Source organism: Symsagittifera roscoffensis, chromosome 7, assembly GCF_963678635.1.
Source record: "Symsagittifera roscoffensis chromosome 7, txSymRosc1.1, whole genome shotgun sequence".
Classification (NCBI taxonomy): domain Eukaryota; kingdom Metazoa; phylum Xenacoelomorpha; order Acoela; family Convolutidae; genus Symsagittifera; species Symsagittifera roscoffensis.
Window position 1 is genome coordinate 31,771,827 of NC_087068.1, and position 24,594 is coordinate 31,796,420.

Here is a 24,594-nt window from a genome sequence, read left to right on the forward strand (position 1 = left end):
ACTTCTAATTGAAGCTGACACTAATCCAGAACCGGATACACTACGGAGCGAACTGGACAAAACAATGGCGAACCTAAACCACATGATGAACGACTTCCACAAGTTTGTAGCAGGACCAAGAGCCGTGAATCAAATTGAATAGAAACCATGGGACGTGGCCCAGCAACCGAAAAACAAGCCACTAAAAGAAATTAAAATGGAAGCATCTGATGAGCAAAAAAGAGAAGAAGAAGACGACAAAAGAAGAAGAAAGAAATTGATAATTTACAAAGCACCTGAGAGTACCCACCAAGATGGACATAACAGAAAGGTAGAAGACAAACAACTGATAGAAACATTTCTAGCATCGGTCGAAATGGGAAACAAAACAGCCACAAGTTTTGTCCGACTTGGGAAGAAGAGCGATGAAGCCACGACAAACAGACCACTGCTAGTATCTTTTGATAAAGAAAAAGATGTAAGCGAGATAATGAAAAATTTGAATAAATTAATGGGGGCCGAATATAAAATCGAAAACATGCGGATTTGTCCAGACAGGAGTCTCAAGGAACGAGAAGAAATCAGAAGATTGATAGCAAAGGCAAAAAACTTCAACGAAAAGGAACAAGGAGACTACGTGCACCTTTTGAGGGGGTTGCAAATAATGAGAATGATGAAAATACCTCAAACTGGTCTTTACTAATCTGGTACACAAACATAGACATATTAACTCAAGACAAACTGCACGAAATGGGTACAGGACTTTATCCTCCACGGTAATTATCCTCCAGGCGATATCCTCCATGGCGGATAAAGTCCTTCGAGGGACTTTATCCGCCAAATGTTGGAGGATAAAGACGCTGAATCTAAAAATCATAGTTTCAGACCACTGAGGGTAACTTTTTAACTAATATTTTTTTAAAAATAGGTTGTAAAGGCTTTTGTGAGGTGAGTGATCAGAATCTGGTACTAAAATGTCTAAAATAATGAGATTAAGGGATAGAATATATTATCAAATTGGAATGTATTAGAAGAAAGTATCGTTAAAACAGAAGAATGAGGGCAATAATCAACAGCAAAATTACAAATTACTCGGACATCCAACAAGCCGTGAGCACCTACCATGCATGGTTCCGGCACTGATGTTGCCTTCAATGAAAGCATTCCAAACCTCGAAAAGAAGCTTTTGCTTCTCCACATAGCCTTTTCGGCTCTCCTGTACAGACAGGATCCGCAAATTAATTTCAACCAACTGTGCCTCATTGAAAAGTACCTGCACGAGAAAATAAAAATTTACATTCGGGTTCATGGCGCGCTTGTTGATGCGGTGGTGCCATGATTCAAGATCATTGTTTGTGCGAGTACCTTTCATGAACTGGCACCAGGTCTCAGGTGGAAACATTTTCGAGTCAATCCACTGCCTTCGGACGTACTCCATAAACGTTACGAGACGATTGTCGTTGAAGGTCTTTGCCTCTTGATTCAGGAGTTTAAATGCCCGACGTATCAATTCACTGGGAAGCAACGGTAGAGACAATACCTTCCGGAGGAATGTGCGGATCGTTTCAACAGAAGAGTACGCATCTTTAAGTCCATTCTCAGTGATGTGCTTAAAAACCGCTTGTGTCCAATGGAAATAACAGCCTCTAATCGACGTTTGAGGAAAGACTGATTGTATTGCTTTCCAAAGCGCCACTTCAAAATCGCAAACGACCTCTTCCACTTTGCATCGTCCAGCGACATCTAATTGTTCTTGCAGTTTACTTTTATAATCATTCATGCTTCTTCCTGACATTATTGCAAACGATATAGGTACATGCTGCCTCTCTTGCGATGCACTATTAGTGACGAACGTGTGAATTGAGAATAGTTGCTTGAATGGCTCCTTAACGACTTTAAACGTTGCATCTATGAACATCGTTTTCGCATTTTTCAAGTGACTTTTTTGATTTTCTGTTGCAAATAGGAGATGTCGGCGATCGCCTGAACGAATATCACCACGCAAAAAATTACTCGGGACGTGGTCAAGTTCTAATTTAAACGTCAGATCAAAAGGATGTTTCGGGCGGTTTTCTTGGCGAACTCGACTAACACATCGCCTGATAGAGTCTTTCTTAGCAAGTGCTCCAGATGGTGGATAATGGAGGATAATGGTGGAGGATATCGCCTGGAGGATAATGACCGTGGAGGATAAAGTCCGTTTCCCCACGAAATCACGTGGAGAATGAATCAAGAAAAATGCAAGCCTGATGTCATCGCTCTAGTGGAAGGCAAACCGAAAAATTCTTGCGCAGAATGGAATCCAGTATGGCATAAAATCTAATACTATAACATAGAATCAATAAATATGAACCCATTTGATCAAGGACGCGGAACTTTAGTTTAATTAAATGAAACCATTGACTTTTTCTTGAACACAAATAATTTTTTTTCTGTGAAAACTTGTTTTTAAGAACTAAAATTAGCAGTAACATCATCAACCTTGGTGTATTGTATAGAAGCCCAAACTCAACTAAGAAAAAAACCACCAACTAAGAAACTTGATCGCCAATTTGAACGAAACACAGTCAAATGACTCAACACTAATAGTGGGAGACACAAATCTACCACAGATAGATTGGGAGGCCATGAGTACATTAAAAGATGAAATTAGCACTGAGTTTAACTTTTTAGAGGCAGTAAAAGACGCACTACCAACACAACATATTAAAGAGCCTACAAGGCTTACTGGCAGAGACAAGGCATCACTGCTTGATGTTGTGATGTCAGATATAGTCTTAAAAGATCTAGACACCACATTAGAGGTACCAGCGGGAAAAAGTGACCATGTTCTTGTCAAGAAAGATGTGCCATTAAAGAGGGTTAAGTCGAATTGTAAAAACCTCAGAAACTATGAAAAGGGAGACTACTACGGGATGAGAAACCATCTAGTTGACCCAACGGTTCAGTTAAATACATGGGAAAAACTGAAAAACTGCATGATAGAATTAGTCGAAAAATTCGTGCCTTTAATTAAGATACGCAGCAGTGGCAACCACATGCCGCTTGCAAAGGCGGTGCGCATGAAGATAAAAAAAAAAGAAAGCCTGGAAAACATTCAAAAATTATCAAACAGCCAAAAATTTAAACAAATATAAAACCAAACGAAATGAAGTTAGATCTACCACGCGATTGGAGGCACTCACACGTGAAAAAGAAATATCATCAGACATTAAAACTAATCCGAAATATATCTGGAGTTACGTGCGCCAAAAAAACTACTATAAGAGAATCAATCCCCGCTTCAATAAAGTCAAGTGGTATGCTAACTGACAGAGACGACGAAAAGGCAGACGTGCTCTCAAACTTGTTTGCATCATTTTTCACTGACGAACCCCTTGGTAGCTGGGAGATAAGCCCTCCACCAACCACCAGCATTGATGACAACCTGGAGGTAACAATGAATGACATCCGAAAAGAACTCATTCGGTTAGACACTCCAAAGTCGCCTGAATCAGATGAAATTCATCCTAGGGTCCTATTTGAATTACGAGAATTCATCTTAAAACCACTTTGATTACTTTCCAAACCTCTTGAGAGACAAGAAAATTACCCGAAAACTAAAAGTTGGCTAACATTTCTGCAAAATTCAAAAAAGGTTAAAAAAAATTGATGGCAGATAACTATAGACCAATCAGTTTAACATCAATTTGTTGCAAGTTATTCGAAAAGTTTGTTCGAAAGCATTTAATGGATCTTTTCAATGAAAAAGGGCTAATAACAAATGCACATTACGGTTTTCGATCTGGATGTTCACTGAACTTACAACTCCTAAAAGTAATTGATGACTTCACCAGGGCAATGGACAAACATGAAAATGTCGACGTGATATACTTGGACTTCAAGAAAGCCTTCGATTCGGTACCGCACAAAAGACTGATCGGAGTTCTTAGACAGTATGGAGTAACTAGATGAACCTTGAGCTGGATAACAGACTTTCTTTCGGGACGACAACAGAGAGTGGTAATTAACGATTCAAGATCCTCATGGCAGGCAGTAAAAAGTGGGATACCCCAGGGTTCAGTACTCGGACCAGTACTGTTTTTAATATACATCAACACAATGCCGGATAAAATAGAGTCAAAAATATATCTATTTGTTGACGATGCGAAATTATACCGTCAAATTGAAGACAAATTGTATGTAACACGAATACATGAAGATTTACAGTCACTAGAAACTTGGTCAGGCCAAAATCTTTTGTCTTTTAATATCGACAAAAGTGTTCACATGACAACAGGAACCATGAAATTGGATATGGAGAGGAACTATAAAATCAATGACGAAACATTAATGAAGTGCAACTCGGAAAAGACCTGGGTATCTGGCTTGACAACGAACTGACATTCGAAACACACATCACTAAAAAATTCAATAAGGCAAACGGCATGATAGCAGTAATTAAGAAAAGCTTCACTAAAGTCATGAAACAAGTATTTTTAAACATCGACAAATGCTTGATACGGCCACACCTTGATTTTGCTAACTTAATTTGGCACCCAAGGTTGATCAAACATCAAAAGATCTTGGAAAACGTTCAAAGAAGAGCGACGCGTCTAGTTAGTGGTATAAAAAATCTATCCTATTACAAACGCCTTAAAGAACTGAATCGCTCCTCGCTGGAATACTGAAGGAAAAGAGGGACAATGATAGAAACGTATAAAATCTGCTATGATTTTTATGATCGGAATGCCGCTGCGGGACTATTCGAGCGGAATAATAGGGATTCTAGAGGTAACGCATGTAAATTCGTAGTACGTAAAGCAAATCTAGAAATGCGAAAAAATTTCTTCACGATAAGAGCACCTCTAGACTGGAACAATCTGCCACAGGAAACAGTGCACAGCAAGACCATGGACAAATTCAAGTGGAAACTGGACATACATTGGAAAGCGATTGGAATTGACATGTACCAATTCGAACGGAGATAGGAAAAATATTTGAATTGACCACAAGAGGCACTGCCTAATGGTCATAAAAAACTTGATTTAACTCGACTATAAACAAGCTATTTTCCAGGTACGTGTAGTCATAACGTCAAAACGCTCTTTGAAGTAGGCCCAAAAAAATTTGAGGAGTCTTTGATTCAGCGCTTCAGGTTGGTTGTAGTTTACCCAATGTGGAAAACGGTTGGCCAATTTCGGTGTTCGATGCCAAAAGTTTTTGAAAGTTTTCAATAAACGAGTTCTCAACATTGAATAGTGGTGCATTGAGAGAAGAATAAGGGTTGTAGGAACAACACGACAAATAATTTATCCATTTTAAGTCGTATTTACCCATTAAAATTTTCGATAGGTACAGCAGATCGTTCATTTGCATTTATAAACTGAAAGGAAACTGGTAATTTGTTTAAACTTAAACTCAATACGGGTTACCTTTCTTCAATCAGAACACATAACTCGACACGACAACTTATTTATTACTGTATATTGTGTAACAAATAATGACTTTCGTCGAAGTACGCAAGAGCCATTTGCAATCTGTATTGCCAGGTAGATTCTCTGCTAAAAAAACTACCTGCCCTAACATCCTCGTTACACGTGCACAAGTCCCTACAAAGCATATTCAGGAAAAATCTCAGTGCTAGGGCCAGCGGCACCCTGAACTTCAAAAGCTATTGGTTGAAAAACATATCCATCAATAATTACATCTCTTTATTTGTCAGATTTTTGATCTTCCGCCTCGACTGCGGCCGTTCCGGAGTTGCAACCGAACCTGTTCTTATTCTACTAAGGGCTATGGAGTCAACTATTGTCACACATCCGACAGGACCTGCCTACCAGCAGCCCTTGGGACAAGCGTCAAACCGTCTGGTCGCTTCTGATCTGTCCTGTGGAGGTGTCTCGGCTCTAAAACAGAAAGAATGTGAGTGGAGGCGAGACTTTGGTTTATCAGGACATTCAAATTTGAATGCCTAGTGAATGAATCTCCCTGTTTTTTTTGAGGCAGGATAGGCCATGCCATCCATCTTCGGTTACATCTGTGAGAAAGAATGTGAGTGGAGGCGAGACTTTGGTTTATCAGGACATTCAAATTTGAATGCCTAGTGAATGAATCTCCCTGTTTTTTTTTGAGGCAAGATAGGCCATGCCATCCATCTTCGGTTACATCTGTTCCGCAAACGGATCTAAATTTTTCAAAAATTTTTGAAATTAGGCGGAGCCAATTGCAATTCTAAGCTGCTGATTCAAAATTTCAATCTTAGATTTTTCACAGTGTGACATTCAACCATTGCGATCCGAATTTATCCTGGTAAGCACAGAATCTTTTCACATCAATAGGTTCTAGTTTCAAAATCAATTGAGAGGATTCTTCATCGAAAATGGGCTCCGTCCATTTTTTTTGGATTTCAATTTCCGGAGCGAGTTCACATTTTGCTGAATCAAAACCAAAGCTCTAATGCATCATTGTATGTTTCATTCTCGTGCTCCAAATTAAAGTTTTCACTCAATAAAGCTATCGTTCTTACTGCTGAGGCTAAAAAAGCGAGCGGCAGACAAACGCAGCCAAAAATATAGAAATTTCGGCCCGCTAAAGCAATCTTTTAGGAAGTAAAACTCATAAAAAGCATACAGCTTATCAATAGCTACTAAAAATTTTCCAACTCAGCTTTTTTTATATATATATATATATATATAAATTAATAGGTGCCAAATATAAAATTGAAAACATGCGGATTTGTCCAGACAGGAGTCTCAAGGAACGAGAAGAAGTCAGAAGATTGATAGCGAAGGCAAAAAACTTCAACGATAAGGAACAAGGAGACTACGTGCACCTTGTGAGGGGGTTGCAAATAATCAGAATGATGAAAATACCTCAAACTGGTCTTTACTAATCTGGTATGGTACACAAACATAGACATATTAACTCAATACAAACTGCACGAAATCACGTGGAGAATGAATCAAGAAAAATGCAAGCCTGATGTCATCGCTCTAGTGGAAGGCAAACCGAAAAATTCTTGCGCAGAATGGAATCCAGTATGGCATAAAATCTAATACTATAACATAGAATCAATAAATATGAACCCATCTGATCAAGGACGCGGAACTTTAGTTTAATTAAATGAAAACATTGACTTTTTCTTGAACACAAATAATTCTTCTTTCTGTGAAAACTTATTTTTAAGAACTAAAATTGGCAGGAACATCATCAACCTTGGTGTATTGTATAGAAGTCCAAACTTAACTAAAAAAATAACCACCAACAAAGAATCTTGATCGCCAATTTGAACGAAACACAGTCAAATGAGTCAACACTAATAGTGGGAGACACAAATCTACCACAGATAGATTGGGAGGCCATGAGTACATTGAAAGATTGAAAGATGAAATTAGCACTGAATTTAACTTTTTAGAGGCAGTAAAAGACGCACTACTAACACAACATATTAAAGAGCCTACAAGGCTTACTGGCAGAGACAAAGCATCACTGCTTGATGTTGTGATGTCAGATATAGTCTTAAAAGATCTAGACACCATATTAGAGGTACCAGCGGGAAAAAGTGACCATGTTCTTGTCAAGAAAGATGTGCCATTAAAGAGGGTTAAGTCGAATTGTAAAAACCTCAGAAACTATGAAAAGGGAGACTACTACGGGATGAGAAACCATCTAGTTGACCCAACGGTTCAGTTAAATACATGGGAAAAACTGAAAAACTGCATGATAGAATTAGTCGAAAAATTCGTGCCTTTAATTAAGATACGCAGCAGTGGCAACCACATGCCGCTTGCAAAGGCGGTGCGCATGAAGATAAAAGAAAAAAAGAAAGCCTGGAAAATATTCAAAAATTATCAAACAGCCAAAAATTTAAACAAATATAAAACCAAACGAAATGAAGTTAGATCTACCACGCGATTGGAGGCACTCACACGTGAAAAAGAAATATCATCAGACATTAAAACTAATCCGAAATATATCTGGAGTTACGTGCGCCAAAAAAACTACTATAAGAGAATCAATCCCCACTTCAATAAAGTCAAGTGGTATGCTAACTGACAGAGACGACGAAAAGGCAGACGTGCTCTCAAACTTGTTTGCATCAGTTTTCACTGACGAACCCCTTGGTAGCTGGGAGATAAGCCCTCCACCAACCACCAGCATTGATGACAACCTGGAGGTAACAATGAATGATATCCGAAAAGAACTCATTCGGTTAGACACTCCAAAGTCGCCTGAATCAGATGGAATTCATCCTAGGGTCCTATTTGAATTACGAGAATTCATCTTAAAACCACTTTGATTACTTTCCAAACCTCTTGGGAGACAAGAAAATTACCCGAAAACTGGAAATTGGCTAACATTTCTGCAAAATTCAAAAAAGGTAAAAAAAAATTGATGGCAGATAACTATAGACCAATCAGTTTAACATCAATTTGTTGCAAGTTATTGGAAAAGTTTGTTCGAAAGCATTTAATGGATCTTTTCAATGAAAAAGGGCTAATAACAAATGCACATTACGGTTTTCAATCTGGATGTTCACTGAACTTACAACTCCTAAAAGTAATTGATGACTTCACCAGGGCAATGGACAAACATGAAAATGTCGACGTGATATACTTGGACTTCAAGAAAGCCTTCGATTCGGTACCGCACAAAAGACTGATCGGAGTTCTTAGACAGTATGGAGTAACTAGAAGAACCTTGAGCTGGATAACAGACTTTCTTTCGGGACGACAACAGAGAGTGGTAGTTAACGATTCAAGATCCTCATGGCAGGCAGTAAGAAGTGGGATACCCCAGGGTTCAGTACTGTTTTTAATATACATCAATACAATGCCGGACAAAATAGAGTCAAAAATATATCTATTTGTTGACGATGCGAAACTATACCGTCAAATTGAAGACAAATCGTATGTAACACGAATACATGAAGATTTACAGTCACTAGAAACTTGGTCAGGCCAAAATCTTTTGTCTTTTAATATCGACAAAAGTGTTCACATGACAACAGGAACCATGAAATTGGATATGGAGAGGAACTATAAAATCAATGACGAAACATTAATGAAGTGCATCTCTAAAACACTTTTCAATAAGTAATATTTTCTACCTTGTAGAAATTATCATTCATTTCATCCGGAAGACTTTCTGCCAAGGGACACGCGAAATCGTAGAATTTCTCTTGAGCACTCGAGCATTAAAAATGTCTGTTTTTTACATAATATCTAGTACTAAGTCATCATCAATTGAAGCATCATTGACAGATTTCCAGTTAACACACATAAGACATTGAAACCTTTGGTTTTTCTTAGAGCCGCTCAGAGTTATATTTTCACAATTGATATAATACCAATTAGAGCAACAATCACATCTTATCAAATTAAAATTCCTAACTGTTCTAGGTTTTTGTGCTTGTACAGTCCTTGTTGTTTTTTCTCATCTTGATGGCGCAGCGTAAAATTTAAAAAAATGAAATCTATGAAACTCGCTAAAGCGGAACAATCTCACCTGAGCTCACAAGGTTCAGCGGCGCACCACAAGGCTCCCCAGCCAGAATTCCTTTCCCCAGAACAGAGACCTAAATGACAGATCTTTCTCTGAAAGCCCTCGAATGGCGCTCGACCAAAAGGCACAAACATCAAACAAATCAAATCTATTTAAAAATTTATCACAACAATTAGAACAAAAACAAATGATAATGATAAGAAGGAAATGATAAGGATAACAAGGAGATGATTACTGGTATTTGTTTAAATTTAAACTCAGTACGGGTTACTTTTCTTCAATCAGAACACATAACTCGACACGACAACTTATTTATTACTATATATTGTGTAACAAATAATGACTTTCGTCGAAGTACGCAAGAGCCATTTGCAATCTGTATTGCCAGGTAGATTCTCTGCTAAAAAAACTACCTGCCCTAACATCCTCGTTACACGTGCACAAGTCCCCACAAAGCATATTCAGAAAAAATCTCAGTGCTAGGGCCAGCGGCACCCTGAACTTCAAAAGCTATTGGTTGAAAAATATATCCATCAATAATTACATCTTTTTATTTGTCAGACTTTTGATCTTCCGCCTCGACTGCGGCCGTTCCGGAGTTGCAACCGAACCTGTTCTTATTCTACTAAGGGCTATGGAGTCAACTATTGTCACACATCCGACAGGATATGCCTACCAGCAGCCCTTGTGACAAGCGTCAAACCGTCTGGTCGCTTCTGATCTGTCCTGTGGAGGTGTCTCGGCTCTAAAACAGAAAGAATGTGAGTGGAGGCGAGACTTTGGTTTATCAGGACATTCAAATTTGAATGCCTAGTGAATGAATCTCCCTGTTTTTTTTTGAGGCAAGATAGGCCATGCCATCCATCTTCGGTTACATCTGTTCCGCAAACGGATCTAAATTTTTCAAAAATTTTTGAAATTAGGCGGAGCCAATTGCAATTCTAAGCTGCTGATTCAAAATTTCAATCTTAGATTTTTCACAGTGTGACATTCAACCATTGCGATCCGAATTTATCCTGGTAAGCACAGAATCTTTTCACATCAATAGGTTCTAGTTTCAAAATCAATTGAGAGGATTCTTCATCGAAAATGGGCTCCGTCCATTTTTTTTGGATTTCAATTGCCGGAGCGAGATCACATTTTGCTGAATCAAAACCAAAATTCTAATGCATCGTTGTATGTTTCATTTTCGTGCTCCAAACCAAAGTTCTCACTCAATAAAGCTATCGTTCTTACTGCTGAGGCTAAAAAAGCGGTTAAAGCTAGTAGGCGAGCGGAAGACAAACACAGCCAAAAATATAGAAATTTCGGCACGCTAAAGCAATCTTTTAGGAAGTAAAATGCATAGAAAGCATACAGCTTATCAATAGCTACCAAAAATTTTCCAACTCAGCTTTTTTTTTATTTAGCAGTTCTTTTCGACAAGATTCTCCTATAGGAGATCCCAAGATTTCAAGTTCATCCTTGGTTTTTATTTTTGTTTTTGTACATAACTTTTGAAATTGGCCTATAATCGTATAGTACTGCACTCTTGTGGGCTGTCCTAGAAAACATCGCTCTCATTTGTCAGTTTTTAGGCTTAACCTCAAGTCTTTTTCTGTTTTCAGTACTTTTTTAAGGTATCGGAGCACTATTTTTTAGTCGTCCGTTAGGTTTCCAACATCTAAATACCAAACATTTACTTTGGAATCAAGCTTTTTTACTAGCGTCTGTTTTGTTTCAGCAAAAAGCGGCGGAGCCGCGTCAACACCTTTTCGTGTTGAGTCCCCTGACATAATGACATAATTTCTGTTAAAAGATAACTCTGTTTACTGTAGGGGCAATGAGTATGTTTGTACAAACCCGGGCGGTCGGACAAAACGTGACTCAGCATAGTTTCTCTATTAGGCGAATTAAATGCATTACTAAAATCTAACTTACGTAAAACTGAGCATTTCAGGATTTCAACACTTTCAACTCCCCGTTAAGTACCAAATCTTAGTTGAAAACTTCCATAATTTTTTGTCGCTCTGCGAGGGCCTTGCTTCCTGCGCCTTCAGACGCCTTGCGTCTGAGCGTGTTGCCGATGGCAATTAGTGGCAAACCCGCATCTATTTTTACGATGGCGATAATTGTTGCTCAAAAAAAGGGGAAAATTTCAGCTGTTTGGGTACTTCACCTTCAGGTATAAGTTTTAGGAGTTTAGTGGGCAATTTCAAGAAAATGAGCCCTCATTGCCTTTTTATTTAGTAATAATTTTTTTAAAAATTTGGGGAACAACCTTGTCCGGACGGGCTTCCGAACCATTTGGGAAAGAAACAAATGCTTCTTACGAAAAACTGAGTAACGAAAAAACAATAGACGTTTTCCGCGTTTGGGTCAATTATATATTCTTTTTCGGTCTTTAGATACCAACTTTTGTTAGTAAGGAATAGAAATATGTGCGATCTTGTCATCTGAAGCAGCCAGCCTTAATGTTTGCTTTGTTTTCTGCCAGAAATCTGTCTGTGGCGGGCTCGACTCTCGAGGAAGAGGTTTAGGCAGTGAACCAAAATTGGCTCTAATTTTTTTGTTTATTTTAGAGCTCAATGCTGTCGTTTGTTTACGACCACTTCTTTTGAGTTGTTCAAGAAAAAACAATAAAACGGTCAGAAAACCAGCCAAGTAACATTTTATTTATTGTAGAAAATGTCATTCAATTTATCCGAGAGACTTTCTGCCTAGGTAACACGCCAGTCCTTAGGTACTCTCTTGAGCACTTGAACATTAGAAATGGCTCTATTTACATAATTATCTTGCAATAAGTCATCGCCAATTGAAGCATTATTGACAAATTTCTAATTAACACACATAGGACATCAAAACCATTGGATTTTCTTAGAGTCGCTAAGAGTTAGCTTTACACAATTGATTCTAAATAGAACAACAATCACATCTTGTCCAATTTAAAAGTCCTGAAGGTCTTAATATTTCTTTGTTTTCACGCTCCTTGTTGTTTTTCCTCATTTTGATGGTGAGACATAAGGTTAAAAAAGTTCGAGTTGACATAAATGGACAAAACTAAAAAAATTCCAACCCGGTTATTATGGGTTAGTTTTGTGCATTTATGTCTGCTCGAACTTTTTTTAAACTTACGCCTCCTTGTACCTTTACCTTACTGCTTCCTTGTAGTATCGGGTTACTACGAGTCAATGATATGTTTGAGACCGTTAAGGTCTGTCAAGAGAGTCTCTGGCCCGGGGGAAGGTGCTCTGGCCTGGGGAGTCTTGTGGTTCGCAACTGGACCTTCTGATCTCGGGTGAGATTGTTCCCTTGAGTGAGTTTCAATGCTTTTGTAAATTTTTTAAAAATGAAGTTATAACAAACTTTTCTTCCTCTAAAAAATTCCAACCCTGTTATCATGGGTTAGAGGAAGAAAAAGTTATTATAACTTCAATTTTAAAAAATATACAAAACCTTTGAAACTCACTCAATGGAACAATCTCACCCGAGATCAGAAGGTCCAGTTGCGAACCACAAAACTCCCCTTACAAAACGGTCTCGAACATCTCATTGACTCGTAACAACCCGATACTACAAGGAAGCAGACGCAATCAATAAAAATAGCGCAACTCTTAATGAAACAGGAGTAGCAGTCATGGGCAACTGGAAATCAATATCCACAGGCAACAGGATCAACTATCAAATTTCATCAGCAAGATACGGGAACTGATCACAAATCAATGGCCACTTGACGATGAGACCCAAAAAGCAGAATTTTTTTGCAAAAAATATGAACAATACATTCATCAAATTCAACAGTTTTTGTACAAGCAAGCTCAAAATACCCACAGAAGTTGTTACAGGCGGCAAATGATACTCAGATGTGAATGTCAACTTGCTAAAACTTGATTTTCCTTTTTTCTCTGGAGGTTACATAGAATGGAAATCATTCATCGACTTGTTGGTATCGATACAGGGCCAGTATTTGCGCAATGGTTGGTATAAGTTTTGGTAATGGCACGGACTTTGTTACCTCATTATAAAGGGATGCTAGTATAGATACAGGTACAAGATCAGATGATAGAAAAGGTTTGGGTTTTGATTTATATACAAGCGCGAACTCTGTTAGCGCCACTGATGGCCATTCTGATGAAAAAACCTGTAGGGAAATTGGAGGCAAATGTATGGGGTTGGATAGGAGCTGCTCTGGGGAAACTGGACTGCAAATTTCCGAGCAATCGCTCATTGCACAAAAGCAAAAACTCCATAGAGCAGAACATCAGGGAGCAAAAACAACGACATCAAAACTGATGACTCACGACAATGGGAACTTAGTGAAGTTCAATCAGGGGAACGGCGACATTTCAGAGGAACTGCATCAGTTGCCTGAAGCTAAACAAATTTTTCAGCCGTTTAATGTAAGGATCGCCCAAATCCAACAAAAAATCCATTAGGGAAGCTTGTGAAAGATCGTTTCATAACGGTCCTCAGATGACACTCTACACTCTTCGACAAGCGGTATGGATAGCACGAAGCCTCGCAGCGGCCATACATGCAATAATTGCAAGCCTTGCATTCGACAGGACGACAGAATTCTTCAACAAGAGATGGGAGATATGCAGCTCGAAATAGCTACAGAAACTTTCACTCTCAGTAACACAGGATTCGATTAATGTGGACGAACCTTTCTACATTATAGGCAGCGGCAGAATATAAAGCACATGTGGCTACCTTCTTTCGCTTCGCAACTGAAGCAGTTCACATGGAAACTGTCAATTCTTTCACAAAGGACGATTGCTTAGACGCTGTAAAACGACTTTGCACGAGAAGACGCTTTCCATAAAATTTTTACAGAAATGATTCGATGATTTTTTTGGCTCGCGAGGTGAAATTGAAACTCTAAAAACCGAAGATGAACTAAAGATTTAGAGAAATCTTGAGCACCTTCGCCAACGACAACTAAGTTTCATGGTACATTATTTCACCAATAGCGCCACACTTCGGAGGATCATGGGAAGCGGCAGTGAAATCGCTGAAACGACACTTCTACCGAACAGTTGGGAAAACGCGACTACATTTTCATCAGTTTCTTACAGTTCTGACGCACAATGAGTCCATCCTCAATTCAGGATCACTTGTTACGCCATCTCATGACGTTAACGATGCACTCGCTCTAACTCCAGGACAGTTTCTCATCGAACGATCCTTGACAGGAAGGCTGAGTCAGACACACGACAAAAAAAAGTGTCACTCAGCCATCAGAGCAAAGCCATCAACACTATAGTTAGACAATTCCTGAATCGCTAGAAAGACAAAAACTTTACTTCATTGAAGGCGACGTGGACTATACCAGCACAAGGAGATGATTACTGGTATTTGTTTAAATTTAAACTCAGTACGGGTTACTTTTCTTCAATCAGAACACATAACTCGACACGACAACTTATTTATTACTATATATTGTGTAACAAATAATGACTTTCGTCGAAGTACGCAAGAGCCATTTGCAATCTGTATTGCCAGGTAGATTCTCTGCTAAAAAAACTACCTGCCCTAACATCCTCGTTACACGTGCACAAGTCCCCACAAAGCATATTCAGAAAAAATCTCAGTGCTAGGGCCAGCGGCACCCTGAACTTCAAAAGCTATTGGTTGAAAAATATATCCATCAATAATTACATCTTTTTATTTGTCAGACTTTTGATCTTCCGCCTCGACTGCGGCCGTTCCGGAGTTGCAACCGAACCTGTTCTTATTCTACTAAGGGCTATGGAGTCAACTATTGTCACACATCCGACAGGATATGCCTACCAGCAGCCCTTGTGACAAGCGTCAAACCGTCTGGTCGCTTCTGATCTGTCCTGTGGAGGTGTCTCGGCTCTAAAACAGAAAGAATGTGAGTGGAGGCGAGACTTTGGTTTATCAGGACATTCAAATTTGAATGCCTAGTGAATGAATCTCCCTGTTTTTTTTTGAGGCAAGATAGGCCATGCCATCCATCTTCGGTTACATCTGTTCCGCAAACGGATCTAAATTTTTCAAAAATTTTTGAAATTAGGCGGAGCCAATTGCAATTCTAAGCTGCTGATTCAAAATTTCAATCTTAGATTTTTCACAGTGTGACATTCAACCATTGCGATCCGAATTTATCCTGGTAAGCACAGAATCTTTTCACATCAATAGGTTCTAGTTTCAAAATCAATTGAGAGGATTCTTCATCGAAAATGGGCTCCGTCCATTTTTTTTGGATTTCAATTGCCGGAGCGAGATCACATTTTGCTGAATCAAAACCAAAATTCTAATGCATCGTTGTATGTTTCATTTTCGTGCTCCAAACCAAAGTTCTCACTCAATAAAGCTATCGTTCTTACTGCTGAGGCTAAAAAAGCAGTTAAAGCTAGTAGGCGAGCGGAAGACAAACACAGCCAAAAATATAGAAATTTCGGCACGCTAAAGCAATCTTTTAGGAAGTAAAATGCATAGAAAGCATACAGCTTATCAATAGCTACCAAAAATTTTCCAACTCAGCTTTTTTTTTATTTAGCAGTTCTTTTCGACAAGATTCTCCTATAGGAGATCCCAAGATTTCAAGTTCATCCTTGGTTTTTATTTTTGTTTTTGTACATAACTTTTGAAATTGGCCTATAATCGTATAGTACTGCACTCTTGTGGGCTGTCCTAGAAAACATCGCTCTCATTTGTCAGTTTTTAGGCTTAACCTCAAGTCTTTTTCTGTTTTCAGTACTTTTTTAAGGTATCGGAGCACTATTTTTTAGTCGTCCGTTAGGTTTCCAACATCTAAATACCAAACATTTACTTTGGAATCAAGCTTTTTTACTAGCGTCTGTTTTGTTTCAGCAAAAAGCGGCGGAGCCGCGTCAACACCTTTTCGTGTTGAGTCCCCTGACATAATGACATAATTTCTGTTAAAAGATAACTCTGTTTACTGTAGGGGCAATGAGTATGTTTGTACAAACCCGGGCGGTCGGACAAAACGTGACTCAGCATAGTTTCTCTATTAGGCGAATTAAATGCATTACTAAAATCTAACTTACGTAAAACTGAGCATTTCAGGATTTCAACACTTTCAACTCCCCGTTAAGTACCAAATCTTAGTTGAAAACTTCCATAATTTTTTGTCGCTCTGCGAGGGCCTTGCTTCCTGCGCCTTCAGACGCCTTGCGTCTGAGCGTGTTGCCGATGGCAATTAGTGGCAAACCCGCATCTATTTTTACGATGGCGATAATTGTTGCTCAAAAAAAGGGGAAAATTTCAGCTGTTTGGGTACTTCACCTTCAGGTATAAGTTTTAGGAGTTTAGTGGGCAATTTCAAGAAAATGAGCCCTCATTGCCTTTTTATTTAGTAATAATTTTTTTAAAAATTTGGGGAACAACCTTGTCCGGACGGGCTTCCGAACCATTTGGGAAAGAAACAAATGCTTCTTACGAAAAACTGAGTAACGAAAAAACAATAGACGTTTTCCGCGTTTGGGTCAATTATATATTCTTTTTCGGTCTTTAGATACCAACTTTTGTTAGTAAGGAATAGAAATATGTGCGATCTTGTCATCTGAAGCAGCCAGCCTTAATGTTTGCTTTGTTTTCTGCCAGAAATCTGTCTGTGGCGGGCTCGACTCTCGAGGAAGAGGTTTAGGCAGTGAACCAAAATTGGCTCTAATTTTTTTGTTTATTTTAGAGCTCAATGCTGTCGTTTGTTTACGACCACTTCTTTTGAGTTGTTCAAGAAAAAACAATAAAACGGTCAGAAAACCAGCCAAGTAACATTTTATTTATTGTAGAAAATGTCATTCAATTTATCCGAGAGACTTTCTGCCTAGGTAACACGCCAGTCCTTAGGTACTCTCTTGAGCACTTGAACATTAGAAATGGCTCTATTTACATAATTATCTTGCAATAAGTCATCGCCAATTGAAGCATTATTGACAAATTTCTAATTAACACACATAGGACATCAAAACCATTGGATTTTCTTAGAGTCGCTAAGAGTTAGCTTTACACAATTGATTCTAAATAGAACAACAATCACATCTTGTCCAATTTAAAAGTCCTGAAGGTCTTAATATTTCTTTGTTTTCACGCTCCTTGTTGTTTTTCCTCATTTTGATGGTGAGACATAAGGTTAAAAAAGTTCGAGTTGACATAAATGGACAAAACTAAAAAAATTCCAACCCGGTTATTATGGGTTAGTTTTGTGCATTTATGTCTGCTCGAACTTTTTTTAAACTTACGCCTCCTTGTACCTTTACCTTACTGCTTCCTTGTAGTATCGGGTTACTACGAGTCAATGATATGTTTGAGACCGTTAAGGTCTGTCAAGAGAGTCTCTGGCCCGGGGGAAGGTGCTCTGGCCTGGGGAGTCTTGTGGTTCGCAACTGGACCTTCTGATCTCGGGTGAGATTGTTCCCTTGAGTGAGTTTCAATGCTTTTGTAAATTTTTTAAAAATGAAGTTATAACAAACTTTTCTTCCTCTAAAAAATTCCAACCCTGTTATCATGGGTTAGAGGAAGAAAAAGTTATTATAACTTCAATTTTAAAAAATATACAAAACCTTTGAAACTCACTCAATGGAACAATCTCACCCGAGATCAGAAGGTCCAGTTGCGAACCACAAAACTCCCCTTACAAAACGGTCTCGAACATCTCATTGACTCGTAACAACCCGATACTACAAGGAAGCAGACGCAATCAATAAAAATAGCGCAACTCTTAATGAAACAGGAGTAGCAGTCATGGGCAACTGGAAATCAATATCCACAGGCAACAGGATCAACTATCAAATTTCATCAGCAAGATACGGGAACTGATCACAAATCAATGGCCACTTGACGATGAGACCCAAAAAGCAGAATTTTTTTGCAAAAAATATGAACAATACATTCATCAAATTCAACAGTTTTTGTACAAGCAAGCTCAAAATACCCACAGAAGTTGTTACAGGCGGCAAATGATACTCAGATGTGAATGTCAACTTGCTAAAACTTGATTTTCCTTTTTTCTCTGGAGGTTACATAGAATGGAAATCATTCATCGACTTGTTGGTATCGATACAGGGCCAGTATTTGCGCAATGGTTGGTATAAGTTTTGGTAATGGCACGGACTTTGTTACCTCATTATAAAGGGATGCTAGTATAGATACAGGTACAAGATCAGATGATAGAAAAGGTTTGGGTTTTGATTTATATACAAGCGCGAACTCTGTTAGCGCCACTGATGGCCATTCTGATGAAAAAACCTGTAGGGAAATTGGAGGCAAATGTATGGGGTTGGATAGGAGCTGCTCTGGGGAAACTGGACTGCAAATTTCCGAGCAATCGCTCATTGCACAAAAGCAAAAACTCCATAGAGCAGAACATCAGGGAGCAAAAACAACGACATCAAAACTGATGACTCACGACAATGGGAACTTAGTGAAGTTCAATCAGGGGAACGGCGACATTTCAGAGGAACTGCATCAGTTGCCTGAAGCTAAACAAATTTTTCAGCCGTTTAATGTAAGGATCGCCCAAATCCAACAAAAAATCCATTAGGGAAGCTTGTGAAAGATCGTTTCATAACGGTCCTCAGATGACACTCTACACTCTTCGACAAGCGGTATGGATAGCACGAAGCCTCGCAGCGGCCATACATGCAATAATTGCAAGCCTTGCATTCGACAGGACGACAGAATTCTTCAACAAGAGATGGGAGATATGCAGCTCGAAATAGCTACAGAAACTTTCACTCTCAGTAACACAGGATTCGATTAATGTGGACGAACCTTTCTACATTATAGGCAGCGGCAGAATATAAAGCACATGTGGCTACCTTCTTTCGCTTCGCAACTGAAGCAGTTCACATGGAAACTGTCAATTCTTTCACAAAGGACGATTGCTTAGACGCTGTAAAACGACTTTGCACGAGAAGACGCTTTCCATAAAATTTTTACAGAAATGATTCGATGATTTTTTTGGCTCGCGAGGTGAAATTGAAACTCTAAAAACCGAAGATGAACTAAAGATTTAGAGAAATCTTGAGCACCTTCGCCAACGACAACTAAGTTTCATGGTACATTATTTCACCAATAGCGCCACACTTCGGAGGATCATGGGAAGCGGCAGTGAAATCGCTGAAACGACACTTCTACCGAACAGTTGGGAAAACGCGACTACATTTTCATCAGTTTCTTACAGTTCTGACGCACAATGAGTCCATCCTCAATTCAGGATCACTTGTTACGCCATCTCATGACGTTAACGATGCACTCGCTCTAACTCCAGGACAGTTTCTCATCGAACGATCCTTGACAGGAAGGCTGAGTCAGACACACGACAAAAAAAGTGTCACTCAGCCATCAGAGCAAAGCCATCAACACTATAGTTAGACAATTCCTGAATCGCTAGAAAGACAAAAACTTTACTTCATTGAAGGCGACGTGGACTATACCAGCATCAAGGCAGTTCGCCGCTGCCGACATTGTTAAAGTGAAGGAAGACAACATCCCGCCTTTGATGTGGCCAATGGGTCTCATCATTCTAGTTTTTGATGGCAATGACACTATCATACGTGTAGCGCAAAGCAAAACGCGAACAAGATTATACAACCTAATACGCAACAAATTTTTTAATGTTGCATTCCTTCTCAAAGCAAATGAGCGACTGCATATCTTCTCTACCCTCAGGACGCAACTCAAGAATTTCATATAGCCGCTAAATTGAACCCGTTCAAAGAGGCTGAGAAAAGTTGCAACTTATCTCACGAGGCAATGTAGCCGGATCAAGTGAAATTATGCGGGCAATTGTAACCGTGAAACTATTGACTTTAACTAACTTTGTGAAACTAAAACAGAAGATCTTTTTACTCAGTTCTAAACAATTTGACTTTCTCACGCTTACATGTTGATAAACTAGGAAGTTATCGTAATTCGGCTTGTTTCCATAATTTAGGAATGATTTAGACCTTAGGAATGATTTAGACTTTTCGTCGCGTTTGTTTGATAACAATGTGTTTTGTTTGAACACAATGTGTTCAAGGATCGATATGTCCAGCTTCCGCAGTCTTTCTTCATAGTTTAAAGCCCTCAATCCAATAACCCTTTGAGTTGCTCTTCTTTGAACCTTCCAACAACTTTATATTATCTTGAGTTGCGGATACTAAGCTTGATCACAAAACACAATCTGAGACTGTATGAGTCTCTTTTATATGCTCACAAAAACAAGTGTCAGCATTTTGTCGAAAGTCAAAGTGAAAGAGACACCGAATACATCCGGATAACTGGCGAATGAATTTTGATACGAATAGTAAAGTTACCTATGGATAGTATCAGAGACCAAGAGATACAGCTATCATAAAAAACTCAAGAAAATGCACCCCACCGGTACAAAGTGAGTGTGGTTGAAGGAAATGTTCTTTTTGTTTTTCGAAATGTGTCCGGATAGGCGAGTTCTGATAAAAAACAATTGCAATCAACTATAAACTGGTCGAGTAACAATTATCCAGATTGTTGTCCTCGCGGGTTCGCGAAGTGCATCGCGAGCTCTTGAGCGGATCATCAGTGAAGGCAAAACATAAAGAAGATAACTGAGAAAGCGAACAACTGTGATTAAAAAAGCCAATTATCTCCAACCATGATGGTATGAAACCGGGTGAATCACAGTCAGTTCATTGCGAAGAAAAAGCGCGATATCACGATTGCAAATATTGTTTTCCCGATTTGGACATTCAAATTATGAATGCCTTCTTTATGTTCCTTCATTCCCTTTAAATTGAAATCGAAAGTGGTGTACAAACTAAAATGTCCTGTTTGCAAAACCAGCTATGTTGAAAATACAGACCGACGTCTCACAACAAGGATTGAGGAGCAACAAAATGAGAAAACTTCTCTTGAAAAACATACAAGGCAGTGATAGTGGAAGACAAGCGGCTAGGCCGCCAGCTTTAGTGAGATACTTACTTCAGTGGCGCTGACTTTCGGATGCATTTTCTGACAGAAGCCGGCAATTAACCCACAGGACGAGATCAGAAGTAGGGAGCTGATTTAAACGCTAGAGGTAATCAGAAAGTCAAAAGTATCATAGTAACTGAGGTTACAGTCAGGAGTCCCTTCATCACGTATTCCAGTCAAAATCCTTGGAATTTTCTAGATATGGAAGTGATAATGATAAAAGAAGATGACAAGTACTTAAGTCCTTTTCAATTAAAATCGATACGAGTTACGTTTCTTCAATAAGAACACGCAACTCGACACGAGAAATATAATATACAAGTGTTACAAATAAAACATTTCGTCGAAAGTTATTTTGTCATTTATTGTTCCGAGTACGCAAGCGGCGTTCGCAATCTGTATTGCCAGGGAGATTCTCTGTTTTAAAAAGCTGCCTGCTCTGGGTTCCTCAGTGCATATGCTTATGTTTTTACAAGCTTGCTCAAAAAAATTTCTGTGCTGGGGCCGGCCGCGCCCTGAATTTCAAAAGCTAGCGGTTGAAAAAGATATCCATCATTTACAAGATCTTTATACTTGTCAATTTTTTACTCTTCCGCTTCAGCGGCAGCCGTACCAGGGTTACAAACAGACCCGGCATTAATCCTACGAGGAGCTAAGGAGTCTATTACCGTTACATCCCACAAGAGCTGCTTAGCAACAGCCCATGGAACGAGCGTCAAACCGTCTGGTCGCTTCTGATCGGTCCTGTAGAGGTGTCGTGGTTCTAAAACAGACGGAATGTGAGTAGACGATAAATTCTGCTTTATAAGGGGAATTCAGGCTTGAATGCCTAGAGAATCTCCCTGCACTTTTGAGGCAAGAAAGACCATGCCAACCTTCCTCGGTAACGTCTTTTCCGCACACGCATTTATGCCGTTCGCATATTTTTGATCCTAATCGAAGTCCTATCGCAATTCTGAGTTGTTGGCTCAACAGTTTTAACCTTAAATTTTTGCACGGGATGATGTTCAACCACTGGGAGCCAAATCTATCTTAGAACGCGTTGAACCTTTTTACGTCCGTTGGTTCGAGTCGTAAAATCAAGTCTGCAATTTCGCTATCAAAAATTGGCTTCGTCCAATTTTTTTGGATTTCATTTTCCGGAGCCATTTCAGTTTTTCCAAGTTCAAACCAACGTTGAAGCGCATCATCATAGGTTCCATCCACATGCTCCAAACCAAAGATTTCGCTCAAGGCATCTTTTGCTCCTACTGCTGAGGCTAAGAAAGCGGGTAAAGAGAGTAGACGAGCGGAAGAAACGCCCAAGCCACCTTTGGCTGCCGGGAGAACTGCTTGTAAAAACTGGTTATCATCCATTTTTATGTCAGTTACCTTGCATGACAAATTTCTTAGTAATTTATCGTAGCGTTCCAAAAAATCAATTTGCAAAAAACAAGGGCTCGTACGCAAAAAATATAGGAGTTTTGGCATGCTAAAGCAATTTTTCAGGAGGTAAAAACCATAATGGGCGTCTAGTTTGTCAATGACATCCGAGATTTTTCAAGCTCCATAATTTTTTCGTCAAGCAATTCTTTTCGGCAAAATTCGCCGATTGGAGGTCCTAAAATGAGGAGTTCTTCTTTTGTTTTTTTTTTATTTTGGGGCTTATTTTTCGAAATTGTGTTAAAATTGAATTATACTGTGTACTAGTAGTCGGTCCCAAAAAACAAAGTTCGCACTTCTCAGTGTTCAAGCTCAGGCCGTAAATTTGCTCCGATTTCAGAACGTTTTTAAGGTCCCGGAGTACTTACCTTATAGTCGTCAGCTAAATTCCCATCATCTAAATACCAGTTGTTAATTTTCGACTCCAACTGTTTGACTAGTGTATGAATTATTTCCGCAAAAAGGGGTGGGGCTTCAGGATCACCTTGCTGAGTTCCGTCTTCTGACATTATGACAGAGCTTCCGTACAAAAGGTAACTAGGTTTACCATACGCGCAATGGGTGTAATTATACAATTCGGGGCGATTTGAATAAACATGATTCAGCACTGTTTCTCTGTTTAAAGAGTTAAAGGCTTTCTTAAAATCAAGTTTTAAAAGAACAGTGCATTTTTGGATCGTCGTCGCGTTCAATTAGGTTTCGAAACGAGTGCGCAGCTATTTCTGCTCCTCGTTTGGTACCGCATCCTACCTGTACGTTTCCGAAAAAATTTTGTCGCTCGGATAGGGCCTTGCTTCCAGCGCATTTAGACGCGAAACGTCTCAGCGTGTTGCCTATGGCAATCGGTCTCAACCCTCCGTCTATCTATATGAGGGCGATAAGCTTTGCGCCAAAAAAGAAAGTCTTAGTGGTTCGGGTATTTTGCCATCTCCAATGAGGTTTATCAGCTTAGTAAGCGATTTCAGAAAATTAAGTCCTGCACTGCCATTCGACTTACCAGCAAGATCTTTAAAAATTTGAGGAACTATTTTATCAGGACCTGCTGCTGATCCGTTTGGAAAGGACATTATCGCTTTATATAGGTCGAAATCCGTTATGAAAAAACTATCCATTTTTTCTGGATTTGGAGCTGCAAATTTGGCTCGCTGAGGGTGCTTAGACAACAATTTTTGATAGTTATCAGTTGAAAAAGGAGCAATTTTTTCATCCGAAGCAGCCAGCCTTATTCCTCCCTTTACATTTCCTTCATCGAGCTTACTACTTATTAACCTTATTCTCTGCTCGAGGTCACTCAGAGGCGGGCTTGAAACTTGGGGATGGGGTTTCGGAAGTGACACGTCATTCGCTCGAATTTTTTTATTTATCAAAGAGCTCATGCTTTTGGTCTGTTTGAGTCCACTTCTTTTCGGTTGCTCCAAAAAAAACAAGAACGACGTTAAAAAAATTAGCCATTTTGTAACATCTTCTACATTGTAGACGATGTCATTTATTTTGTCCGACAGACTTTCCGCCAAGGGAACGCGCGAGTCTTTTGGTACTCTCTTGAGTACTCGGACATTTGAGAAGGCTGTATTAACATAATTGTCTAGCTGTAAATCATTACCTATTGTTGCTTTATTAACAGTTTTTACATCAACGTATACAGGACACTGAAACCATTGGGTTTTCTTAAAGTCGCTAAGAGAAATAATTACACATCTGATATGATACCAACTAGAACAACAATCACATCTAATCCAATTTATCAGTCCTGAAGGTTTTAAGCAATCTTTGATTGTACACTCTTTGTTGTTTTTCCTCATC

General features: G+C 39.1%; 2 protein-coding genes across 3 annotated transcripts in view; both read left to right on the forward strand.

Moving 5' to 3' along the window:
- The window catches only part of LOC134851138 (kinesin-like protein KIF6), a 436,464-nt gene that overhangs the window by 369,722 nt on the left and 42,148 nt on the right, over positions 1–24,594 (forward strand). The window lies entirely within an intron of this gene.
- LOC134851142 (transmembrane protein 70 homolog, mitochondrial-like) overlaps positions 1–24,594 on the forward strand; it is a 175,476-nt gene that overhangs the window by 104,644 nt on the left and 46,238 nt on the right. The gene's annotated exons all lie outside the window — the stretch shown is intronic.